Source organism: Tinamus guttatus, unplaced genomic scaffold (assembly GCF_059628265.1).
Source record: "Tinamus guttatus ecotype Peru unplaced genomic scaffold, ASM5962826v1 Tinamus_guttatus_pri_ptg000076l, whole genome shotgun sequence".
Taxonomy (NCBI): Eukaryota; Metazoa; Chordata; class Aves; order Tinamiformes; family Tinamidae; genus Tinamus; species Tinamus guttatus.
The window spans coordinates 530,523-547,643 of record NW_028288610.1 but is presented as its reverse complement, the minus strand read 5'-3'; the positions used below and the strand labels follow the sequence as shown (position 1 = coordinate 547,643).

General features: G+C 41.4%; 1 protein-coding gene across 2 annotated transcripts in view; it reads left to right on the top strand.

Moving 5' to 3' along the window:
* The first annotated feature begins 532 nt into the window (after positions 1-532).
* SPIN1 (spindlin 1) overlaps positions 533-17,121 on the top strand; it is a 45,284-nt gene continuing 28,695 nt past the window's right edge. Inside the window, exon 1 of one of the 2 annotated variants that reach the window (XM_088519936.1) lies at positions 533-553. The gene's annotated coding sequence lies outside the window, so the exon portion shown is untranslated. Of the gene's footprint in view, positions 554-717; positions 816-17,121 lie in introns of those variants that run through there. The other variant, XM_088519935.1, reaches the window with a different exon arrangement.

Sequence of the window (17,121 nt, the reverse complement as noted above, 5' to 3'; positions counted from 1 at the left end):
TTCTTCAATTACTAGGTTTCTCATTCCTGCAGATCACAAGAAGGGCACACTGTAGATTTTGAAGAAACCCCGTGGAAGGAACTACCTTTCTGACCAAAAAAAAAATCCCCCAATTGTCTGTCCTCCAAAACAAGAAAGCATGGTATTTTCCTTTTTTCTTCCTTTTTAAAAAATTATTATTATTAAAAAAAAAAACACACTACAGTAAATTCAACGCACCTATTTCGGCACTGCGGCAACCCCCAACGTTGGAGCCCGACCCTTTACCCCCTCCCGCGCGCGCAGGGCGCCGCGTGCCCCCGGGCAGCCCCGGGGCTGCGCGCGCTGCCCCGGCGGGGCGGGGGGAAGCGCCGGGGCCGCCTCCGCCACCTGGGCGCGGGCCGGCGGCCGTGTGGGGGGCAGGCGGCGCATGCGCGCTCAGGGCCGGGGTGGGGGGAGCGGCGCCGCGCTCCTGTCGCAGTTGGGGCCGCGCAGGGCGCCTGCGCGGCGGGGGCGGGGCTCGGCGCTGTGTTTTGAGCGGCTCGCTGCGGCTGGCTCACTATTTGGCAGGAAGGTGAGGAGGCCTCTGTCCTGGCGGCGGAGCTCGCGTAGGGAGAGGGGGATCCCAATGTGGCAGAGGCGAGCAGGAGGAGGCGGCGGCGGCGGCAGCAGCGGCGGCGGCGACGGCGGCGGCGGAGGGGGGCGAGCGAGAGGAGAGGCGCAGCCGCGCCCGCCGCTGCCGCTGCCGCCGCGCAGGAGCTGAGCGGAGCCGGGGCGCCGCGGCGGGCGCAGCGCTGGCCCCGCCGGGCCCCCCTGGGCGCCCGCCCCGCCGGCAGGTGAGGAGCGCGGCGGCGCCGGGGCGGGGGGGCGCAGCCCGTCGCGCCGCCCTTGGCCGGGCCCGGCCCCAGTACCGAGCAGCGCCGGAGGGAGTCGCTGTGGGGGGAGCCGCCGCCCCCTCCCTCTTTCTCTTTCTCTCTCCCTCCCTCCCCCGGGGCCGACGTTATTTATGCGTTCGCCGCGGCCCCGCGCCCTCCCCCTCGCTCCCTCCGGAAGAGGCCGCCGGGCGGGCGGGAGGCGGCGGCGCCCGGGTCGCCGTGTCTCCCCCCTCCCTTTCCCCCCTCCTGTCCGAGGGGACCGGCGGGGGGTGCAGCGCGGGGCGGCGCTGCTCGCCCCTTCCCCGCGCCCCGCTCGTTCCCCTCCCGCCGCCGGGCGCGGGGGCCGCCGCGGGGCTGGAGGAGGCCGGGGCCGGGCCTGGCCGGCAGGGCGGCGGCGGGGGAGCCACTCACAGTGTGTGAGTGCGCCTGTATGTACGTGTGTGTGTGTACGTACATACATACATACGCGTGTGCGTGCGCGCCCCGCCGGCTCCCTTTGTCTGCCGCCGCTTCCCCCTCCTCCCGCCGCGCAGCCGCTCGGCCCGGGCCTCCCTCTCCTCCCTTCCCTGCTCCTCCTCCCGCCGCCGGGCCCCGAGCGCCGCTGCGGCTGCAGGTTTGTAAATACCGGGCCCGCACACACACACAGATACACCCGCGCACGCCGATAACACCCGCACCCAGGCGCGCACGCACAGGCGCACACACAACATGGCTGACGCTCGTCCTGCGCCTCGGCGCCCTCTCCCTCCGCCGCCCGAGCTGCTGCTCCCGCGTTGAGGCTTTTGTTTTCTTACCCTCACCCCCTCCCACCCGCATCTCCCCCTCCAAAAAAGAAAAAATACACCGAGGGGGTGGGGAGCAGTTTGCCCTGCTCATTGCGCTCATGGCGGGATTTCAAGGGTAAGGATCCCCGCTTTGGGAGCTTTTTCTCCTTTCGTTTTGCCGCTTACAACAAAATGAAACCCCCAAAGCCGAGGGGATGGGGGAGCCTGGCAAGGCCTGCGGCGAGGGAGGGTGGTTTGGGCAGAATGTGGGAATCTCTCCCTCTTCAGGGAGGGCTGCGAGGAGGACGATGCAGCGGGGTGCTCGCAGGGATGGGATACTGTGTGATACCAGCCGCATGAGCAGAGACTGTCGCTTTCAGTTTAGGGTATGAAGTACCAACTCAGCAGAGTTGCAGTTTAAAAACAGCTGAACTAGTTATGTCAGAGAAGGCATTGTGTAGGTTAAAAGCTATAGCATAGGCTTTTTAGGTTGCTTGATTTTCTCTGTGTATCTCAGTGTCGGTATCTTAACTTGCTGGTGGATCATGGGCTACAAAACTAGAATGAACATTTGTCAGGTGTCTTTGTGTTTCTGGTTTTCTCTCTTGGATTAATTTGCCCTTGTGATGACAATAGTACAAGCTGAAGCAGTTTGTTTTTGTCAGAAGGAGCGCTCCTGCTTTCCAGATTCGTTCTATTAACAAAAAATGTAGAAAAGGCATGGCATCGTGAACTGACATGCGCTGCTGAACTAGAGCAAAACAACATGTTTCTGACCTCTCCTAACACAAGGCAAATGTTCAGTTCAACACACCCCAATCTCAGTTTTTCAGAGCACCCACTTCTGGCTTCAATGAAAATTGTTTATTTTTTAATGCCTTTATTTATTTTTAAATGACGTAAGGCCAGAATAACATTTGGAGATAATTTCTTGCACATATCTAAAATGATGTTGTGTGGAACGGAACTCTTTCCAGGTCGTAACTGAAGGGTAAACAATCAAAGTGTGAAGGCCATTGTTACCTAGGCATATGTGCTACTGTAATTCATAGCAAATGGCTCATTTTACAAAGATTATATTTAAAGGAACTGTCTTTATTCAAAGCATGTACACATCGATAGCCATAACTTTGTCCATATCTGAATAGTACCTTAAAATAATGTCCCATCTCTGTGGCTCTTGGCTGCTTTGCTTTTGGAAACATCAAATGGAGAAGCACTGGTATATTTGTTATATACATATATAAGAATAATATTTCTTAGGTAGAAATAAATGATTACTAAGCTTAAATGCTAGAATTAAGTATCGTATGTTGATACTTAATCTGTAACTGTCTTCTGCCTTTTGTGATCCACATTAATAAGTGGTGATTAATGGGGGGTGAGGAGAAAATAAATGGCAATATTGGAGTTTACAGCAACGTAAAACTTGAGTGGAGTCATCCAAGTTACAAGATCATTTTGGAATGTGTATCTACGTCACAACTCCTGAGCACTGTAGTACTTCTGGATGGAAAAGTCTGGGCAAAAATCTGTAACTTGATATGTGGGTAGATTCCTGCAGCAGTCGCTTACTTTTCTTTTTAACCTCTTAACCGCTCATTCAAGAAGGTAATGCTGGTAAAACCACTGGAGGAGTTTGCCAATGGTAGATACATTGTCATTCACTGGTTTAGCAGCCAAACTTTGAAATTATTACCATTACTGACTTCTGTATTGTAAGTGTGAAATGTACTAAGAGAGTCAGCTTCTTCCCCTGAGTAGTCCCTTTGATAGTCCCCCACTGGTCCTTTTCGCTCCATAACTAAAAATAAACAATCATATGCAATGAAAATAAAGAATTCATATGCAAGAATGCATTTGGGTAATGAGATTAGACTCAAATCACTTCAAAATAGTGTTGACGTTTCTTATTCTAGTACGATGTAGTTTTACTGTTAGAACTGAATTTTATTTTATGAAATTCAACTTCACATTATTAGCTTTAGAACCTTTGTTTTATGCCATCTTTTATGTAATTTTTAATAATGTTCTTTCGTATGATACCTAGATTTTTTATTTTTAATTCCTACCTTGGTTGGGCTAGATGAGTTTGTCCAAAATGAGCATTGTTGATCTTCTGTAGTATACCTTGGGAAGCTGATCTTGTTGAAGAACCAGCTGAATCTTTATGCATTTGGTGCCACTAAAATGCTGTAGTGTGCTTGTTGTGATGGAGAACGTTAGACTGTGGTTACTAAAAATTATAAAATAACAATGTTTCTTAAATTCTCTTTAAAAACAACAGCCAAAAAAACAAAAAACATCCTGTTCCTTTGCTCGTATAATGAGCTGAGGTAACCAAAAATCAAGAAATGGACAGCCATTGTGATGGCCTTGCTGGAAGATGTCAGAAGCGAACTGATTTCTTTTCACCAGAAATATATTTCAATAAATCTTTTGAATGAAGAACAAATCATGTCTAACTCTTAGCTAACTGTAGCTGTAAATATCTGGTAAATTCCACTTGGTATACTGCAAGTGTCTGCTACCCTGTGGACTTTACATCTTATACTTTTTCTGATCAAGTAATATTCTTTATTCAGCTTAGTATTTCGTATCTTTCATTGCCAGCTGTTGCCAAGCTGAACCCTAACATGTTGAGATCTATAAATATCCTACTGATGCAGTAGCTGTTTTAAAGTTCATTAAATGCAGTGTATTGTTTGCTAAATTTTTGTAAAATGAAACAAGAATTGTCAACAAGATTCTATCTTCTGAGGAAAATGAACAGACATGTTTTTTGACATTAAAGCCTTACTGCTGTAAATGTTTGTGTTTTTTCTTCCCCCATTGTTTCATTTCTTATCTTATATCAGGTGTTACATCAAACTTGACTTCTTGATGGTATAGCATGAGAGTATGTGTGTTTTTTTTTTTTTTTAAGAACAGACTGAAAAACTAATTTGACAAACTGGCTTTAAAAAATAGTTTTAGAACATGGAAACCTAACCAAGGGAGAAAAATGATGACATGAAGACTCCTTTGGATATTTCAATTCCTTGTTTCTGAAACCAATATATGTATGTGTACATACATATATATCCATATATACATTTTCTTCTTTTTCACTCTTACTACTCTTCTTGGTTGATACTCTTAATATTCTGAAGGCAAATAGTAGTCTTCTTGCTTATTGCTCTTTCTAACTTTGCACTGATGTGCACTGTGTGTCTTCCTAATCAGTACTTGCAAGATGTAGCCCACTTGCTACCCAAGGCAAACACTGTCTAGATGTCAGTGTGCTGCCACATGACTTAAAAGAATGGGGAATGTGACCTTTCTTATATAAATGTCCAGATAACTCCATCCACATCTATGACAAGGACAGGTGCTGAGTTCCTTGAAACAGTATAATTAATCGTTATTTCAATAATCTCATGTCTGTTTTTTTTGTCAAACTAACTTTCAAATAGTTGTTATTTAATTACAGTACTTCCTACTGCTTTTGTTGTATGATAGTGGTTGAATTTAAATTTGTCTTAATCTCAAATGTGACTTTTATGTCTTGCAGATTTTAGGAGGTGGATTGATATGGTTATCAGGGAGGATATTTGAGAATGTGTCTACAAAGGAGATTCTGTTTTTATGTTCCTTTCTATAATCTATGTTACAAAACTCCTCTAAATCAACATTACATGATCTCTTGCTTGGTTTGCTTACTTGAAAACTTAATTGTAATGGTTTCACAAACTGCTGAAGTACATGCACGTTGCAGTCATGAACTTCGACTGTATTAGACTTAAATATTACATAATCACATTCTAATATTTGCAGTTACCACAAGGTGGTTTAGATGTGTTGTGTTTTTTATGTTCTTGAGAATTCTGGTTATTTGGTACTGCATATCGAAGTACCAATAAGAGTTAACTTTACTCTTAAAATTAAGTTGTATGAATTTCAGTAATCTAATAAATACTGACTGGTAAACTCTAGACTCTAGTTTGAACAAGGCAGAATTGTAATGGTGTGGATTTTTTTTCTCTCCAGTTGTTACTCTGTTTCTTGCTAATAGTCTAGTTGCTTTTATAACAATGACTTGTGGTAGCCTTGTATAGGGAAAAAATTCAGTCATGGTGGCTGGTTTTCTCAATCCTCTTGCTGTCTTTTAGGTCATCCTTGTATTTTCATTGCTGCTGCTCCTGGGATAGCTCAGATTCTGTTCCCTGGTCGTGTTGAAGCTGGTATACCCTTGTATCCTATTTCACTTAGTGCTTTGGGTTCAATCCATACACTTCCATTTCTTGGGAGAGATGTGTGGTCTTCAGTAACTTGACTACTCTTAGTGGTTGGAGTTTTTTATTTTTTTCACTTGGTGTCAGAGTCTTTGGGAGCCTGTCTGTCTGCTGAAGTTTCCTAAGACTGTTTATATTGACAAATTTGGAAATGTTTTAGTGTTCAAATGCCCCAGTAAAAGGTGTTGCTGCATTTAAAGTCGTTGGTGGATCTTCTGTCTTTCTCATCCCTGTGTTTCTCATCCCAGAGTGTATTTCTAATGGTTCACAGGTACTCTTTATTCCTGAGTTCGCAACTTTGCCAAATTAACTGTGTGACTTGGGGAACCACATTTTGGGACAGCTCCCCTAGAGTACGTACCTTTAAGGCTTTTATTTCTCTCCACTGTGTTGCTTAGTGTGTGGAGGGGGATTTTATTCATTTGTTTATTTTCTTCTTCTTTCTTTCCATTCTCCAGTTTCCTGCTAGACCTGAACAATTGAGAATGCAGAGAACATTTCTAATTAATTATGTTTTAGGATTACTATGCTGATGAGGTTGTAAAGTATAACATTACCTGGCAACTTGAAGTCTACTAGTGGTATCGTTTCTTGGAGTGATACTACTCTACCGTGATGCTCTCAGTTGTTTGTAAAAATGAAAGAGGAATTGTCTGTCTTATAGTGATCCTTGACTTCTAAAGCATGCTAAGCTCTTCCAGAAAAATTATACTACCATAGTGATTTCGTTAAGATTTAACCCATGTGCATTTTGATATTTCCTCCTTTCTGAAACTCAAATAAGAGTGTTTTTTTTTTTTTTTAATTGTTTTACTGGTTTAAATATAAAAGAACAAGCTTCACTAGCCGGCGACCTCTTGCCCTAAGAAATGTAGTATAAAGACGTATCAGACATCAAACTCCTCCTACTCTGGTATATGTTAAAATCAAACACTGTTGCAATCAAATATCTGTTGCAGAAATCAATTTTCTAGCTTAGTGTGTGTTTTCCTTGTGAAAACTCTTCTCTGGCAATTTTGAACAAAGGTGACTTAAATCCATAGTGTGCTCTCTTGTTTGCTGTTGAGATTTTTAAATCTGGAGGTTTCTATATTTCTGCTTGTAATACAAATGTTGCATGCTAGGCAGCACAGAAGAAAACATGCCCTGGAATAGTGACGTTTCTTGTGATCCTTATTTCTAGCAAATGCCTTAATGACCATAAAGGTCTCTAAAAGTACAGTGACTAGGTCTGCAGTACTTTAAGATAAGTAATTGTCATGTGGGTGAGCGTTGGGTCTTCTGTGTGTCTTCAACTTATTTCTGATCTTCAACTTGAATTGTACATTTGCAGTGTAGGTTGCCTTTATTAATTTTTCTAAGAGTGACCTACACGCACAAAAAAACACACAAGGCTTTGGGGAAGTGTGTCGTCTAATGTGTCTTGTGCAAGAAAGGCACAGCACCTTGATAGGATTTCCATAATTTCATATATTTTAGGCAGTGATAAGAGTGGTAAAGAGAAATCAAAATGGAAGCAAGTATTTCAGAGATTAGTTCTCTACTTCCATCTCAGAACACATCAGTTGCAGAGAGATGTTAAATGCATGTGTGTGTCATTTTCCATCTAAATCACCTTCATAAGATTTTTGCCTTCTTTTTGAAAAAAGATGAAAAAATTTGTTAATAGTTGATTCACCCTTGATGGAACTGCAGTTATGAGACAGGGTATATGCTGATAGGAGTATCTTTATAAAACAGCTAAGCAGAAAAATCTGCTTCCCTTGTGTTACAATGACTTTTTTTTATGTAGCTCTTAAAAGCATTTGGAGTTAGGAAATGCATAGGTGCTTTGGAAACTGGAGAACACTGGGAACTGTTGTTTGACATCTTGCAGTTAGGGGATCATTCCCAAAGGCAGGTTTTGATGCCACAGAGTGGCTTTGCACTGCTGAAAGGAGGAGACTGGTTCTTAGAAGTGGATCAAATGGAAAACTTTCTTGGTCTGCTGGCTGCAGAGGGCACCTAAGGTGACTACTCCTCTGTTTCTGGTATCATCAGTGCGAATCAAATCTCTCTGCTCTTCTGCTCCCCTGTTTTGTCAGTAATGGCATATTTTCCTGCTGGTTGATGCCAGCCCCCAGGCAGTGAGGGCAAGCAAGCTGTCTTCTAGTTCATGTGCTATCATAACTGTTCATTTTAGTTTTGAGGGGATTCATTCCTACCTTCAGGTGTTGTCACTAACGAAGAGAAAAGCAAGACAAGCTTACTTGCACAGGAAATATGACTTAATGATTAATAGAAGGCATCTTTTTCTTTCACAGTATTAACTTTCCCCAAACAGGGAGAAATGGAAGAAATATTCCATTATAGATAGCTTTTTGATGTGGTTGTTGAGTGAGGAAAATATTTTTTATGGAGTCATATCAGGGAGTGTTTCCCCCTTTCTTCTCCAAAGCTGTATGGAACATAATTGAAGGAACGGTAGGGAGAAGGCGTTCTTAGCAGTGAATAAACTTCCTGGTTTTCAGTCAGGCTAGGGCCTCTACCCCCTTCAGGGAACCTGTGTTCTTCAGTAGGAGAGGAGCAAGATCAAATATGAAGTAGGGGTTGCCTTGAAAGTGAAATCATAGAAGATGTGGTTGTCTGTTTTTGTGAGTGCTGTGTTTGTCTGTAGGACAAACTTCTAGAAAGCCTCACCTACTTAAAAGGAGAGAGATACCCTGATATCTGAGATAGAAGATATCTGGTTTTCTTTCCATTTCTGAATTACTGCTTTCTGCTCTTCAGCTATAAAAGCTCAATTTTAGATTCAGATACTAATGATTAGTCCCTCCTTTCTGCAAATAAGTCTCTATTTTCAAAATGATTTTGTTTTTGTTTTGCTTTTGCAGCTTCTGTTACCCAGACTGATGCAAATATCAGTGTAAGACGTAGCTAAGTGTTTGTGCTAGTGAATCTTAAGTCTAGTCAGACCTAAGCTTTAAAGAAGATGAAGACCTACCCCTATTTCTCTTTTATCGAAGTTCTCACTCTTAAGTCCTATCTAGAAAATAAACCATTTTCTTTTCCATTTGTGCTTTATGCCAAATGAAGTAACTTACAAGCAGGGTTGTTGAAAATAGAAATGTTCTTAAATTTTGACAAACGTTTATGTTTTATGTAGGAAAGACAAGTTTTGGTAGGGAACAGAAATGGTTTCAAGGTGGTCTTCATTCTTAAGAGTCTTGTGGCCACCATTTTTCCTCTCTGCTGCAACCTGTCAAGAGGATATATTTGAAGCAATTGTTTTTGCTTTCCGGTATAGGCAGGTATTCAAGGCCAAACAAGTCTATTCACAGGTAGTCCTTCCAGTTTTAGAATCTTCTGAAGTACAATTCCAAAATAAAATTACCTTCTCTCTATACTGAACTGTCTCACATCTAGGTGTTGGTAAATGCTATCAAATAGTGTCTTGGTCCACAGAGGGAGTGGTGTATTCCCAAGATACGAGGTATCTTGCTTTCTGTAAAGAAAAAGTAGAAAACAAACAGAAAAAGAACACTAGCCAGGGGGATGAGCACTGAATACAGTGTGAATTTGAGCTGTACGTTGTTTTTGACAGCTCAGGTAGAAGAAATTTGTTGACTTAAGCTGTTTTCCTAATATCCAAGCTAAAGCTGTTTGTAAAACCGTATAGATATTATTGGAAAGCACCTTCTACCACAATCCACCGAACTTCTCACTAAAATTTGAGACAGTTCTCTGTCCTCTTAAAAAATTCCTGAAGATCTTTTGGTTCTCATTATTTTCTTGAATATGCAGATATCCTTTAGTTTGTGAGCCAGTTCTTTGTCTTGGTGCATTGCTCTTCCATGATCTCTGTTCTTTGCTCCCCGCCACCCCCCGCCGCTTCTTAGATGAAGAAGAGTCTCCCCAATCCCCACTTTAAGATGGGTTGTTGTTTAAGATGGGTTATTTATTTTCCATGTGCATAAATAGTATTTCTGAACTTGGAACGTTTTCTCTGTTACATTACAATGCTGAGGGTTCTCACCTTTTATGGTAGGGAGGAAAAAAGGGAGAAGGAAAAAAAAAAAAAAAGGTCAATCAGTTTTAATGAAAAAGTTGTTCTCATGTTCTTGTGGTTTTGGTGTTGACTGTGCTATATAAATGTTTAGTATACTGATCCCTGAATTCTTTTATCTAGAGCTTAACTACGTGGCTTCTAGTGATGCTTTTTAAGACCTATTCTTCACTGACCCTCCAAACTTACCAGGAAATAAACAACAACAACAATCTGGCATAGTTGGCTTTGGTTTTGGTGCCTTGGTGTTAGCTACTACGTTTTATAACTTCAAAAGTGAATAAAATTCGCCATTTAAAGCTGATAATCTTTGCTCTCCATCATCTTTGAGAGATCATGGAGAGTGGGGAAGGTGCCAGCATTGGAAGAAAGCCAGCATCACTCCATGTCTTCAAGAATAAAAAGAGGGAGGACCCAGGAAACTACAGGCTGCTCAGCCTCACCTCTGTCCCTGGAAAGGTGGTGGAGCAGCTCATCCTAGGGACCATCTCTAGCAATGTCAAAGAAAAGAAGGTGACCAGAAGCAGTTCAGCATGGACTCACCAAGGGAAAGTCATGTTTGACCAACTTGGTAGCCTTCTACGATGGAATGGCTGGCTGGCTGGATGATGGGAGAGTCGTGGATGTTGTCTACTTTGACTTCAGCAAGACTTTTGACGCAGTCTCCCATAACATCCTCATAGGAAAGCTCCAGAAGTGTGGGTTAGATGAGTGGACAGGGAAGTGAATTGAGGACTGGCTGGATGGCAGAGCCCAGAGGGTTGTGATAAATGGGGCTGAGTCTAGTTGGAGGCCTCTGGCCAGTGGTGTCCCACAGGGGTCAGTAATGGGCCTGGTGCTGTTCAACATCTTCATCAAGAAGAGACTGCGGCCTCAGCGACTTTGCAGATGATACTCCAGAGGGCTGTACTGCCCTTCAAAGAGACCTAGATAGGTTGGACAGTTTGGCATAGAGGAACCTCATGAGGATGAACAAGGACAAGTGCAGGGTCCTGCACCTGGGGGAGGAATAACCCCAGGCACCAGTGCAAACTAAGGGTTGACCTGCTGGAAAAGCAGCTCCGCAGGGAGGGATTTGGGAGTCCTGGCTGACAACAAGTTCACCATGAGGCAGCAATGTGCCCTCGTGACCAAGAAGGCCAATGGGATCCTGGCCTGCATCAGGAGGAGCGTTGCCAGCAGGTGGAGAGTGGTGATCCTCCCCTGCTGCTCAGCTCTGGTGAGGTTTCCCCTTCTAGAGAGGGTGCAGTGTAGAGCCACAAAGATGATTAAGGGACTGGAGCACCTGTTGTATGAGGAAAGACTAAGCGAGTTGGGCCTCTTTAGCCTGGAGAAGACGGAGAGGAGATCAGAACAATATGTAACAATAAGTACCTGAGGGGAGAACGTATGGAAGATGGCACCAAACTTCTCAGCGGTGGCCAGCGACAGAACAAGGGGTAATGGTTGCAAAATGAAGAACAGGAAGTACCATCTGCATGTGAGGAAGAACTTCTTTCCTGGAACAGAGCTCTAGGTGACAGAGCCCTGGAACAGGCTGCCCAGAGAGGTTTTGGAGTCTCCTCCTCTGGACATCTTCAAAACCTGCCTGTATGCCACCCTGTGCCATGTGCTGTAGGTGTCCCTGCTGGAGCAGGGGGTTTGGATTGGATGATCTCTAGAGGTTCCTTCTAACCTTACCCATTCTGTGAGTCTGTGATCACAGATGTAAAATGTTCTTTTTTTAACGTATTCTTATATGTAAAATATTCTGCTTATTCTTAGGAAAAAATGCCAGGTCACATTATTGGTTAGTACCCATGGCAAGAGACTACTTCTTCACAGTAAATTCTTTTCCTTAAATGATTTACTTTCCTAATGTCAACAGTTATTTGAATGTGTTCATGTTTAGCAGCTACTTGGAATCTAAGCTAAAATGACTAGAGGTGAAGAAAATAGGTAAAACAAAACCACTTGATGACTGGTTGCTCATCTTTTTCAAGACATAAGTAAAAGGCAAAAAGTCATTTCTGCGAGTGCTGTGTCTGTGGTTTTTGTTTGTTCTATTTTTTTTTGTTTTTACAGGGTGAAACTTGTCACTAATCTTAATTGCCTGCTCATGTCCATATTTTTTTTTATATAATCAGCTGTGTAGCGAGAATGGATAACTTCTTCATGCTTTGGATCTTTTTATTTGTGTTAGGCATCAGTTTGCAAAATGTTAATGTTTCATTTCTGGTATTTTTAGTGGATTTTTCCCCTTTCTTGTGACTAGAAGATGAGTATTCACTGTTAATTTACCAATTATTACAATTTTATTCTAACACCTGTCCTTCCCCTCCTGCCACTGGCTGATTTAAGAAAGAGAATTAAGTTTCTACCGGTGGAGAAGCAGTCAGCATTTGGTTAGGATGGAGGCCCAAATTATTGCCTGTAATAAAAATACACCAGGAGTTCAGTTGTGTTCATTATGGGAGGAGTTTAGGTTTGTGTGTTTCAAAACTGTATAATGGACTCATACGACAGCTTTTTTTTTTTTCTCCTGAATACAGAGCTAATACCATGTAATTGCCTTTTCTAATCCTGTCTCCTTTTAAATATTTTGTTGGAGTTTATTCGTAGGCGCCTAAGAGCTTCGTCAGTATCTTCATTGGTTATTTAGAGCTTTAGATGAAACAAATGTTTCAATGCTGTGAATAATAGTTCTGTCATTTTAAAAATTTTGAATCTGCTTTTAAATTTGGTTGGTAGTTGCTGTAGTGCAAATCTTAATTATTGATGGATAGCTATTTGGCTTAGTCTCCCCAAATGCTGTTTTTAACATCTTCTGACGATTGACTTCTCTCTCTCTTCCCCAACTTGGCGATCTGTCAGTGCTTATCTTAAAGACAAATAGTGATTATGTTGCAATACATTGGGAGTTAGTTATAAAGCAGCTACAGTAATTGAGTGTAGGCTTTAATGAAGAGTTCCTGAAGTATGAACTGTGTCACCTCTGAACATAGGCAACAGAAAGTCTTCTCTATTGTGGCCCTCTATGAATGCAGCTCTAGAAACCTGCTGTGTTAGAAGCTTTTTCAAGTATGTCTTAAAAAATAAATGACCTCACGTTCTTTCCAGTTTAGTGTTACGGTGATTTCTTCTCAGTGCGCTAGACTCTTAAGATCTCAAATACGTGTCTTGGAACAGTTTATTACATGTGGTCCACAGACTCCCCAGGAGCTGAAGAGGTTGAGGAGGTGGACTGTCAAATGGCAGATCTGCATTCTTTTCATCTACTTTAAAATACCATGCCAAACTTAGGTTCTCTCAAAGCTGACGTGTATGTATATTGCTCTCTGCTAATTTGGGTAGTTGAGATAGTTGAGAACTGACTGTTAAATTTTGTTTAGCATTCAAAGTGTCCATGAAAGATAAGTCAGCCTGCTGAAGAGCTGTGAATGTAAGAGTTTGATTTACAGTTCTTTTTTTTTTTTTTTTTTAAATACTCCTTAGCTAAGTGATGGTAACCAACCATTCCACTACTTTCCCTAACAGTAGATAAATGCCCTTGGACTGTTTCTTTCGGAATGATTGTGTGATTCTTTTGGTTTTTGAAGCAATGTTTCTCAGACTTAAGAGCAATTAAACTTAGTCCTGACAACAAAGCTAATTATCCAAGTGCTATGTATGAGGTGACAAAAAAGAGTACTTCCGAAGTAAATATTTCACCCTCTAATTCCAGAGATTTGTCCTCAGCACTGTTATCAAGCCAATATACGTGTAAATTTCCTCACAACTATAATTTATTTGTTAACTCCATCTGCAAGGCTCCATCTCCACAGCAGAATAGTTGCTGTGATGCAGAAGTGTGCACTGTAGGACAGTTAGCACTGCGTCAGCTGGCCCGTGACACCTTGTTACCCCTAGTGCATGCTCTAGGGCATGTTCTTGCCCTGTGGTTAAATGCAAGGTAATTTGAAGTAGACTGCATGATTATGAATGTGTTAAGGTTACGTCTGGATTTTTGAGTTCCTAAGGTGTAAAGAAATTCAGGGAAGGATCTCGTGGATTGGAATTAGTGGCACATGCCTTTAAGTTGTTGTCAAAAGGACGTTAGCATTTTATTTAAAGTATGGAGTACTGTGCATTTATGAAAAATATGGCCAGTGTGTTAAAAGATGTGCAAGGCTTATTCAGTGTCTAGTTTTGCCTTACACATAATAATAAATATGTGAATGCTCTAATATGTCATTGTGCTTCAAAGAATCCTGGCATGTTTTGTAAAGAGGAATTGTATGATGATGGGGTGAATAGAGATGAAGTCATATCTGAATATTCCCCTCCCCCCCCAAAAAAATTTTGCAATCTAACACTATTGTTCAAGCTAGTTGGATAAACTGTTTTTGCTGTTTATGATGGCTTCACAGCAGAAGACGTGAAAAAAATAGAGAAACAGAACTGGAGAATTACTGCCATCCTAATTCTTTCCCTGTTGGCATAGAAAAGTCATTTCGGAATAAACAAAAGGGTTCTTGTTTATCCATGCTGCATGAAGGAGGTGTAGCATACAGCTCTAAACGAACTTTTGAAAAGTCACTGTGAGTACGTCCTTAGTGTTCTGGTATCAGAGGTGCAGAAAATTCTGCAGTAATTGGCAACCTGCATTTTAAAAATCAGTAAAGTTGTGTCAAAGGATGACTTTGAAAGGTTTGTTCATGGATAATTATTTTACTTGCTCTTCCCAGCTATTGAAAGGAAATAAACCAGAAGTTGGAGCTTTTATTTTAAAATCTGTGTTTGTATTCATTTGGAACTTAAAATTATATGTTGACAAGACTGTTTTCTGCTTTTCAGTTAAGCTTTTGTAAGCTCAGCTGACATCATCCCAACTCTTCCTCCTCCTATTGCCTGGTTCCTATTCAGTGGAAAAGTCAATACATGTTTTTAGTAGTACCCTACGGATTAAAGATTCTTGAGTTCAATTTCAGTGTATGTTTTTTGGACTAATATGGGAAACAAAGAATAATCATAGGGTAAAAATATGGCAAAATGTCATTCGGTCCCTTGACCCAATATTATTGAGTCTGATTGTCATGTTGGTAATGTGGGAGGTAGATCAAGTAAGAAATTATCTCATTTAAGTTAGCTTAGTTTTAGACAAATGTTTAATGGTTGGCTTTACTGTTGAGCTGAGCCATCAAATCCAGAACAAAATTGCAAGGGTGTTTGCAATATATTCGTTTGGAGAGGTTAGCTTTCTTTTGTTTTTTAGGTTATATATTTTTAAAGTTGTAGGCACATAGTTGTCCTTTGCCCCTGAAGACTGAAGGAAATTTCAGAAAGCTAATTTTACTTTAAAACTAATAAATATAGTATAATATAATAAAATATAGTAAATAAAACTAAGTTTAGAACCTGTAATTAAAAAGTTTTATTTCTTGCTCCTCCCTTACCTTCTCCCTTCTAGTCACTTTCACCTTATATGCATGTGTAATTTCCTACTTCTAACCCTATTGTCTCAGGAATTTAATTTTTACTGCTTTCATCACTTCATCTTTGTGTCACTGCTTTTAATTTTTGCCTGCGCGTGTTGATGTCTGGCATTTTTTTCTCTCTTTCCTATGCCTATAGTTAGTTGTAACTAGCAACTGATATATTGACAGCTTGCCTTGATAGATTTTGTGAATATGTATTACTATTACTACTGCTCATCTTAAAACAGATATGTCTGGCTTCAGGGTAAGTGTTTGAAGATCACTGCTGTTTGGATAACTTAAGAGTACTTTTCATAACTTAACAGAGCTCCTTGAGTAGTGAGTTATAGGTCAGTCTCGGACTCTTTCTGAACAACTCCAGGAATGTATAGAGCTACACATAATCAAACATTATGAAAAAGGAGGCATTTATCTGAGATTCCCAAAGTTTTTCCCATTAACTCAGAGCCTAGTGGGAGAAACCATTACATGGAACAGGAGCTCCATGGCTGGACCAGCCAAAAATGACCCCTTTCACAGATACCTCTGTTTATCAAGGAAAAAGTCTGAAAATCTCTGGACTGAGACAAGCTAATTCTGTATACAACAACACAACAACACCAAATAGTCCAAATAGTGTATCTGTTGAGGGCAACAACACTGATAACTTCTTTTTTTTTTGGTGGAAGAACAAAGGATGAAAGCAGCTAGAGCATGATAAAAGTACACCTGTATTTAGATGAAGGCAAAGCATTGTTGTTCATCCCTTTGGTTTTCTTATTTGTTTTTATTTATTTATTTTTTATTTTTTATTTTTCTCTTACTACCCCAGGTGGAAGTGTATCTGGTCTCTGTTTAGCTTATTTGCTTGAGAGGGAAAAGGGAGATTAGATTTTTACATTTGAACTTTTATAGAAAGATTTTTTTTTTTCCAGTTTATATGAGTATATCCAGATGCAGCAGAGGCTGTGTGCTGTGCAGGTTCCATATTTGTTGTGGAGCTCTGCTGGAATTTTTTATGGGCCCTTAAAAGTTTCACATACTTGTTCCAAGCACCATGGTTTTGGTGCTATCCCCAGCTCTGTGCAGTGCAAAAGGAATTATTCATTCTCTTGTGAATTCGGAGAACTCTGGTCAGTTGAAGCATGGAGATTAATCACTGGCACAGTAGATTTGAATAGGGTAAGTTTGTCTCCAATTACTTGTGGGAAATTCTTGCTTTCAGAGTTTGCATTAGCTTCCAATAACCATTAGTCAATCTTTAACTCTTGAAGGAAGCAGATTTTGCAAATCAGTAGTGATTTGCCCTACATCTTGGGTTGATTTGCTCTCTAAGAATTAAGGAATCGCACTTCACTGCTTGCCTGGCTGAGAGATGAGGCATGTCCCTCAAACCAATTGCTGTTATTGAAAACTTGTGAGGGTAGTGGAGATTGTGTGGTGTTTGTGTGTGTATTTGTTTTTCTTTCTTTAAGTTGATTGCTTTAGTGCCATCATATTTAAGTAATACTTTCAGACACTTTATTTGGTGATTTTTTTCAGGTATTTATTGTGTACCAAAATCTGTCTCTGATTTTTTTCATCATTACTTACTATTATTAGTTATTTATTTGCTACTTATTACAGTTTTTTGTTTGTTGCATAAAAGCCTTTCACAATGGTAACGACAGCTCTTCTGAATTTCTGTGGGGAAAATGTAATGTGCTAGGATGAAAGTGTTTTGCTTAACTGCAGCGAGGTGCGCTAGGG